The following is an 8,703-nucleotide window of genomic DNA, read 5'->3' on the forward strand; positions in this document are numbered from 1 at the left end:
TTGACTAAAAAAAATAATAAAAACAAGTGCTCGGTTTGACTTACAAACAGATGCACAATAAACAACAGTTCTCACAGGCCACAAAGTCTCACTCTCTTGGATCTTATCAATTATATCTAACAGCAACTCTGAAGGCAAGTTCGCCCACTGACCTTGATGACCATCTCCACCGGAGCTACATCCAACGCAATATGAGACCTAGTTGGATTCCTCTAGTTCACTGTCTCCCTTCAATCCCTCTCCTGGATATACCCCCGATCCCATCTCGCATCCCCCTCAGCTCGAGCACAAGTCCTTTGAATGATATCTTGATAATTTATAATGCCAATCTATACACCTTCCCTATAATCATAAATCAAGAGTGAATCTCTGAACCATGAACTATAAACTATGAAAATTTAAAAAAAATGGAAAGAGACTTAATTTCACTTAATTTTTGTTCAATCGATCCAACATGAAACGCTTAAAATTTACTTAACTAATAAAAGCTAGAGAACCTAAATTCCCGTGATTATCATCATTAATTCATAAATATAATGATTTAAAGGAAACAACTCACTTGTTTTATGGCCAGCAGGGTGATTCAAGAGGGCATGTAGCTTCTATTTCAGTCTAAACATCAAGATCAGATCGTGCTAAGCTTCTAAAGAACCAAAAATCATCTGTTAAACTTAAATTCATAATGAAATCAAGGAAGATCAAGGGTGAGGAAAGACGAAGTGATCTTACTCTAGTAATACCCGCTAGAAAGAACCCTATTATGCCGCCGTCCTTGACATTCCTTATAATTTGACATTCTCACCATGATGACTTCTTGACATTCCTGCCATTCCTTGAGCTCTGTAAGAGACTCCGCAAAAAAAAATTCTGAATATGTCTCATTGGTATATTTAAAATTTTATGTAACGGTAATATATTATTAAACTGAAAAGAATAAACGGGTATTTGAAAAAAAAAAGTTATATCTCAGTTATTTTGTTGGTTTATTTTTGATAACATATTAATTATTGGTTCTTTGATTATCTAAAAAACAAATATTTATTAATTTTTTTAAATTTAAATCTTCTTACAGGGTCTAGAAAGAATGATGTAAAACATGAAGGACTACATGTGCACATACGCCAGTTCACTAGTTCACTATCACTGTATTAATTAAATATCTTGTAACCAGTGTTTCTTTTTTCTCTTTATTTCTAACTTTAATTTTCATTTTTTACCTTCAATAAATAGCCAAACCTCTGAGATACTCCAAACCCACCCACAACTCATTATACTCTCTCTCTCTCTCTCTCCCTCCCTCCCTCTCTCTTCCTCTTCCTCTTCCTCTTCCTCTTCATGTTGTTCTTTCTTATCTTATTAGCCCTAATTTTCTTTTCTACTTCTAGCACCAAAAATTTTTGGTATAAGTGGATCTTTTTTAGCAGTTTTCAAAATTTAATTTTAATGTTCTGTTTGGTTTGGTTTGGTTTTGTCTTTTGGTATGTTTCGGGTCTTTTGCTAGCTTCCCTTTTTTGATATCTATATCATTATTATTGTCGTTCAAATAAAAGCACGAAAGATTTTCTTGTAATGTATGGCGTAATCTTTTAGTGTTGAGTCACTATGTTTTATTTGGTTCACCCACTTATTCTTTTTGTTTGTTATTAGCGCATACATTTTATATATATGATATTTTAAAAATGGGGGCCACAACTCAAGCGCCGAAAAATGTTCTAACACTGGGTATATAAGTTTGTTTATAAACCGCATCACTCTAGTTATCTCATTTTCATCTCTCTCTCTCTCGTGGTCAGGTTTGTTCTATTCTAGCTTAATGCTTAATCCTGTATCAGAATTGTGTACTAGTTAGGTTATTATTGTAGTCGTTCAGGTGTTGATTCGATTTGTTTAATTTTGATTGTTGTAGTTTAATCCAGGTAGTCGTTAGGTTTTGATTATTGCAGGTAATTGTTGATTCGATTTGTTTAATTTTGATTGTTGTATTTTAATCCTGTTTGTCGTTTAGGTGTTGATTATTGCACGTTATTGTTGTTTCGATTTGTTTACTTTTGATTGATTGTTGTATGTAGGATCCTGATAGTCGTTTAGGTTTTGATTATTACAGGTTATTGTTAATTCGATTTATTTAATTTTGATTGTTGTAGTTTAATCCGGATTGTTGTTTAGGTGTTGATTATATTGCAGGTTTTTGTTGTTTCGATTTGTTTACTTTTGATTGTTGTATGTAGGTTAATCCTGATAGTTGTTTAGTTTTTGATTATTACTGTGACAACTCGAGTTTTCGACTTTCACTTACACATTTATTACGCGTTGACTTTGACTGTGTAGTTGTTTGATTTGTTTGACTTGTAACTGTGCACGTTATGTTATAATGAAACGTATTGTGAATATTGCATGTTTTGTGTTAATGATATAATGTGAACCTGTTAGTACACACTCGAGCTAGCTAAGTCTTGTGTAACTTTCACGAATCATCTCGACGAAAACAGAAGCTTGATCCGTCAACCCAATCTCGACGAAACAGGAAATCTGTTTCGTCAATATCATCTCGACGAAACAAGTGTTTCGCCGGCCCAGTTTCGCCAAGGCCCAGTTCGGCCCAGTACGGTAATTTGGGTATATTAGCTTGTAGCGATTTCTGTTTCACACTTTTGGCAAAACTTAGAACCCTAGAAGCTCTCCTGTGCACGTCGGCAGCCCCCATTATCTGAGAATTCACTCGTTCCGTCCGTATTAATCGCTTGGTTTTCGGTTAGTTATTGCTAGCACTTACATGTTTATGATTTGCTAATGAATACCATGATGATCTGTGATTTCATGACTAGTGTGACTCCTTGTTAATCGTGAGCATAGATTAGGGTTGTTGTCAATGGGGATAATGGATGGGGGTGATCTATATGTTTTGGCTTAGTGTTTAATCAAGGTGATTGTTTATGTCAAACCAAATAGAATGTTGATTGATTCACTGATAATGATGAATCGGATACAATATTGCATGCGAATGGAATTAATGTTCTTGTCAATCGGATGTTATGTAAGGGAACTATGTCTAATTTGATGAATACCGTATGATTTACGATGATAAATTCATGATGAATTATGTGCCATATGATCTCTGTATGATCGATGTTAGTGTGACGGCAATTAGGGTTCGGTGTTAATGTTTGTAACTGATCGGCATGATTGACGTAACTGATGTTTGACGTAACTGACTTGTTTGGCGAAACAGAACTCTCGGCGAAACAGAATGTGTTTCGCCAAGGGGTATCAACGAAACAGAATCTTGTTTCGCCAAGGGGTGATTGACGAAACAGAGTATGTTTCGTCAATCTGTGTTTCGCCGACTTGAGTACTTGGCACAGTAACTCGACTTAACTCTGTTAGAAGTTAACTGGATTGACTAACTGCTGTTAAACACTATGCATGACTTGTATGATGTTGGTTAGTGATGTGTACTACTTGGTGATCAATAATTGTGCTTATACGTGAACTACATGAACATGAACTGATTATGTATACATGCGTACTTTAGGACGTGATTGATTTACTTTGAGCACATACTTAGCATACCGAGCAAACCAAGGTGAGTTCACACAGCCAAGGCATGGGATTCCCGGGTTGGGAATTGGGTTGGAATATTTGAAATGGATAATTACTCGTACTTACGCTATTGCTAGACTAAAGACCATCGTCCTCAGATTAGTCAGGACACTTACGTAAAACCTACGTAAACTAGTATCTACCATTGTCTCCCGGGTCGGGAGGACACTTACGTAAAACCTACGTAAACTCATACCTACTACTGTCTTCCGGGTCGGAAGGACACTTACGTAAATCCTACGTAAACCCCACGCTTACCACTGTCCTCGAGGAAGGGCACTCACGTAAATCCTACGTGACCTTGTACGTATTCCTGTTCTCGGATTAAGAAGAACACATGGTTGCCAATAGTCTAGTAATTACAATCATGGGAAGCCCCCCATTAGTATGGATAAACGTGGGAATCCCCCACTAGTAATAAATATAACCATGGGAAACCCCACTATTAATACATACATACATGGGAAGCCCCCATTAGTGAACTTACGAATTACCATTACGTACTTACTTTCTGTGAACTCGCTCAACTAGTTGTTGAATCTCTGCTGCATGCCTTACAGGACCTTAGGTACATTTGGAGCTTGCACTGGAGGCGCGGTCGTTGTGGACAAGGATCATGATTTCTATGTTGAACTGTTATGACATTTAAAACTATTAACTATGTTGGGTTACTTACATGCTTCCGCTACTTAAACTATGTTTTGTTGGAACATCAATTGTATTGAAATGGGTTTTATGAATTACTTTAATTATTTACGCTATGTTCAATATGATTGATGGCTTGATCCTGGTTAGTCACGCTCCCAAGCGGTGATACTCCGCAGGTGGATTTTGGGGGTGTGACAATTACAGGTTATTGTTGATTCGATTTGTTTAATTTTGATTGTTGTAGTTTAATCCTGATGATCAACCACTGTAGATGAAACACTAGAATGCAAAGATTTGCGAGAGAAATCAAGAATACACTGAGTATTCTTGATGAGGAAGATGAATGACGTCACTCACACACAGTAGCCGCCAGACAAAACACACACAATGATTAGGGTTAGGTGCACAGAATTTCACATAGAATCGCCGCCTTGTCTATTCCACACAACGGTATATATACAAGGCAAACCCTGGACTTTCAAGACAAACTAGAAAGCCCGGACAAACAAACTACACAAAACTCTGACTTTTGTCCTAAACAAAAAACTCAGACAAAAGTCTAGCCTAAAACTTGGACAAAATGTCCAAGGATAAAACTAGGACTAAGTTTCAATACATGAACAATAAAGACCCTACAAATTGGAAGGCATGCACTTATCACCCAAAGTGCATTAACAGAACATGCTCTGTGATGCTACGTTTATAAAATGGGCGGTTGAAAAACCCGTTGACCCGCGCCCTCTTTTGAAGAAATTTTTTAGGAGGGACAGTTGCTTTACACACAACCAAGTGTGTGAACAAGTATCTAAGCGATCGGTTTGAGACTCTTGAGTCCGATAGCCTGGTTGGCTGGAAAGACCTTCCTTCAGCTTGTCATTGCGATGCACCCGGGAGTCCTGTTGACTGCATTATGCAGCCGGTTAAAAAGCCCGATTTTAGGACTTTTTTCGTAACAACCCTCAGCAAGAATTTCAACAACCGCCTGCAACAGGACATGGTATGTTTATATGTTTACACTACTAGAAAATTGGGCAATTGTGACCAAAATTTGCTACCGAAAAAAATGGTAGTAAATTTAGCCACCGACTTGCCACGGAAAAGAATATTAGTGTATTTATCATGATATGGTTGCAAAGCGGTTGCAATTTTTGCCACCTTTTTATTTTCGGTGGCAATTTGTGGGAAAAATACGCTAAAGCATGAAAAATAAAAAGGTATTTGTTAACTGTGACCATGTTATCGGTGACAACATAAAAATTCAAATTGACATATTTTTTTTATAGATCTGCACGCTTCAAAAGTCTACTAATTAGGGTTCCAGCCAAATAACTCTCCTCCAAAATTTTAATCCCTGCTTCTCACCCGCTCCCCTGCGTCAAGCCATTCAAAGAACCCTGCTTCCATACATTTGCTCTGATCGATTTGGTGGTCTTCCATGGTAGATTCATAAACATCTCCATATATTCAAGTAAGAATCTCTCATCTTAACCCTGATTTTAGTTTTTACGGTGTTGTTTGATTTCGATTTTAGGTTTTGAAAACATAGGGAATGAAGTCCCATTACCAGCGTGATTCTCGATTTAGGGCTTCGTTTTTATTCGAGATTCTTCATTTTGTGTTTCTGATATTAGGGTTCCAATTTGGGATTTTGAAACTAGATGAAATACTGTTATACTTCCGGTGTTTGTTTATGGATATTGTTTATCGGATCAGTATCGCTGGACTTAGGCACAGCCTCTTTGAATTCTGTTGTTTGATTCTTTTTATGGCATAATTTCAAGTGATTCTGTGTAGCTGACACGGTTGACACACTTGTATTAATAGGTAAAATTTTCTTGAAATTTTATGAAAAAGGAAATGCTACCATTTTTATCGGACAACGGAAGATTTGTTTTGGTATTTCTCATATAGATGACACTGGGCATGTGCATATTCCAATGAAGTTTGGTTTCATAGTTTGTTATTTTCGGTAACATATTTACTAATGGTTGTGATATACCGTGTCTTCTCTTCTGAAGGTGCAGAGCTGCGCTATGTTGTGCGATATGTACTATGGCTTATGAGACAAATGAGGAAGGGGATACTCTCAAGGCATCAGCATATTCCTCACTTGTATGAAGCTCTAATTTTTGTTTTTATATCTTTTTTGTGCTCTTGTTGTGATATTTATCGGATTAGAAGAGATTGCAGTAGCAGGCAGTGTAAATAAAGTCTGACAACCGACATAAATAAAGTCTGACAACGAACGTTATACCGGAGGTGCGCAATTCGCTTCTAAGCCTGAATCGGTTCGGGTTGGGTCAACGTAGTCAGAACCGGGTCGGGTTGGAGTCGTTTTCGAGAGGAAAGGGTTGGGTCTGATTGGGTTGAAAACCGGGTTGACTGGTTTCGGCCAGGTTTGACTGTGTTCAAACTGGTTTCAGAGTATATGGTTAGAACCCGAATTTAACCCTAGGCGCGCACCTTTTGCACTTTTGACAACTATGGTTTGACCTGAAACATAAAAACACTTTAGCAAAAATAACAGGTTCTGAGTTGTCACATCTAAACCTTTGGTTATGCAGGCTGTGGCTGGATGACCTTTTTAATTAAACATGTTGACCACATGACCCATCAATCAGGTCATATAAGCAGGTTGACAGGTCGACATGTTTTATATGAACATATCGACCTGTTAATCCATTTTAACCCATTTATTACAAACCGCCAACCCGCTTATGACTCGTGTAAAACCCATCAACTGGTTTGACTCATTTAAAATGAATGGGTTTTGTCCGGGCTACACGGTTTTATAAATGTGTCCAGGTTAGGGTTGATGTGTTTGGAATAAATATATGGGTCGTGTTAGGGTTCAATGATTCAACCTGCCAACCTGATAAGATTGGCATCTCCAGTATATTCATTATTTCATAAATTTTTATTGTTTAGCAGCTCATATAGAGATTTGTTTTTTGCAGTATTATGAATCTTTACTCCAGAAAAAACTTGAATAACAAAATGAGAAGGATATTTCATATGCTGTGAACAAATCTCCAAAGAAAAATAAAAAATTGAAAAAGGTGCAAGCCAAGCTGGATAAAAGTCTCAAAGAAAAGGAGTTGGTGGATGATGTAAGTGTTTACCTCCGTATAACCGATGAAAGGACGTTTTCTTATTGATATTGTTCTTTTTTGGTTGTAGTTTAATGAAAGTCTTTTGAGAAACAAGGAGATATGACAAAAGATCATTGTGAAAACTGAAGACAGGTGTGTTCCGATTTAAGGTATTTCTGTATAAAGCTTTTACGAATTATAAAAATACTCTGCGCCTATTGCCAACGACTAGGAAAATAATTTTGGAAGCAAAATAAGTAATAGAAAAACATATTTTACCGTTAACTATATTAGTAACAAAATTATTATTTTTAATAATAAGTAATGTTAGCTATGTAGTAGTGGGTTGACACGACCCATTTTGACCCTGTTTTGAAGTGGCCCATACGGACCTAAACCCGTTTTGATATGTTACTTGACCCGATAACCGACCCACTTGTTTAGCCGCCTCTACACATAGATACTTGCTATTTAACTCATTATACAAACTAGAAGTGTATAACTAAGATTGGATTTTGTTCTTCCTCAACCAACTTGACCCGTTATCAGTTTTCTTTAATTCTGACTCTTGGATTTTCTTTATTGGTTGTTTCGTAAATTGAAAAGGTAAACTTGGTTATCAAGGAGCTCGTTGAGGAAAAGGATGAAGAAGAAGAAAAGTTGAATAGAATTATTGCGGGGCCGTCGGCTGAAAAAGAAAAAAAGATAAGGTGGATAAAGATACTATGCTCGATAGGATATCACAAGTTGAAGCTACGTTAACAGCTATTGTTCTAAGATATGTTATAAACACTTAGTTTTGAATGTTTCGATGTTTATCATATTAGGATAATTCCAGTTATTTAACATTTTAGTTGGTATTTATTATTAAATTGTTTTATATGATTTTGTAACATGAAAAACTATAATAGAAATGTTTTATATAATTTTGTGGTTTCGTAATTTTATTGGAGTATTTATATAATTTTGCAATTTTATTGAAATGTAATTGTTATGAAAACAACAGGAAAAAAATGGGAAACGTGGAAATAGGGAAACAGATGTGGTAGCATATATTCAATGTGGTTGCTAAATGGTAGCAAATATTCAATGCAAGAGGTGGCTAATTGGTAGTAAATGTTCAATACTACAACTAAATAGTAGCAAATTGGTGGCTAAATAGTGGCAATATTGGTGGCTAAATCGTATTAAAACCATGGCAAAACAACCGTAGCAATTTGGTAGTAAAAAGTCCTGGTCATGTGGCAAACAAGGAGCGGTCGCAAATTATTTTGACGGTTTTTGTGGTGGCAAAAATCCGGTAGCAAAATATAAAAGTGGTAGCTATTTGGTGGCAACAGGGCAATTGACACGAGTGTTTTTG

The 8,703-nt window shown here is 36.5% G+C and overlaps 1 long non-coding RNA gene across 1 annotated transcript; it reads left to right on the forward strand.

Annotated features, from left to right (window-relative positions):
- Positions 1–7,308: 7,308 nt before the first annotated feature.
- LOC110871106 lies at positions 7,309–8,225 on the forward strand. The gene is made up of 3 exons (XR_002553480.2): positions 7,309–7,358; positions 7,429–7,510; positions 7,947–8,225. It is a non-coding gene; the product is annotated as an uncharacterized LOC110871106 (long non-coding RNA).
- Positions 8,226–8,703: the final 478 nt, after the last annotated feature.

Source organism: Helianthus annuus, chromosome 8, assembly GCF_002127325.2.
Source record: "Helianthus annuus cultivar XRQ/B chromosome 8, HanXRQr2.0-SUNRISE, whole genome shotgun sequence".
Classification (NCBI taxonomy): domain Eukaryota; kingdom Viridiplantae; phylum Streptophyta; class Magnoliopsida; order Asterales; family Asteraceae; genus Helianthus; species Helianthus annuus.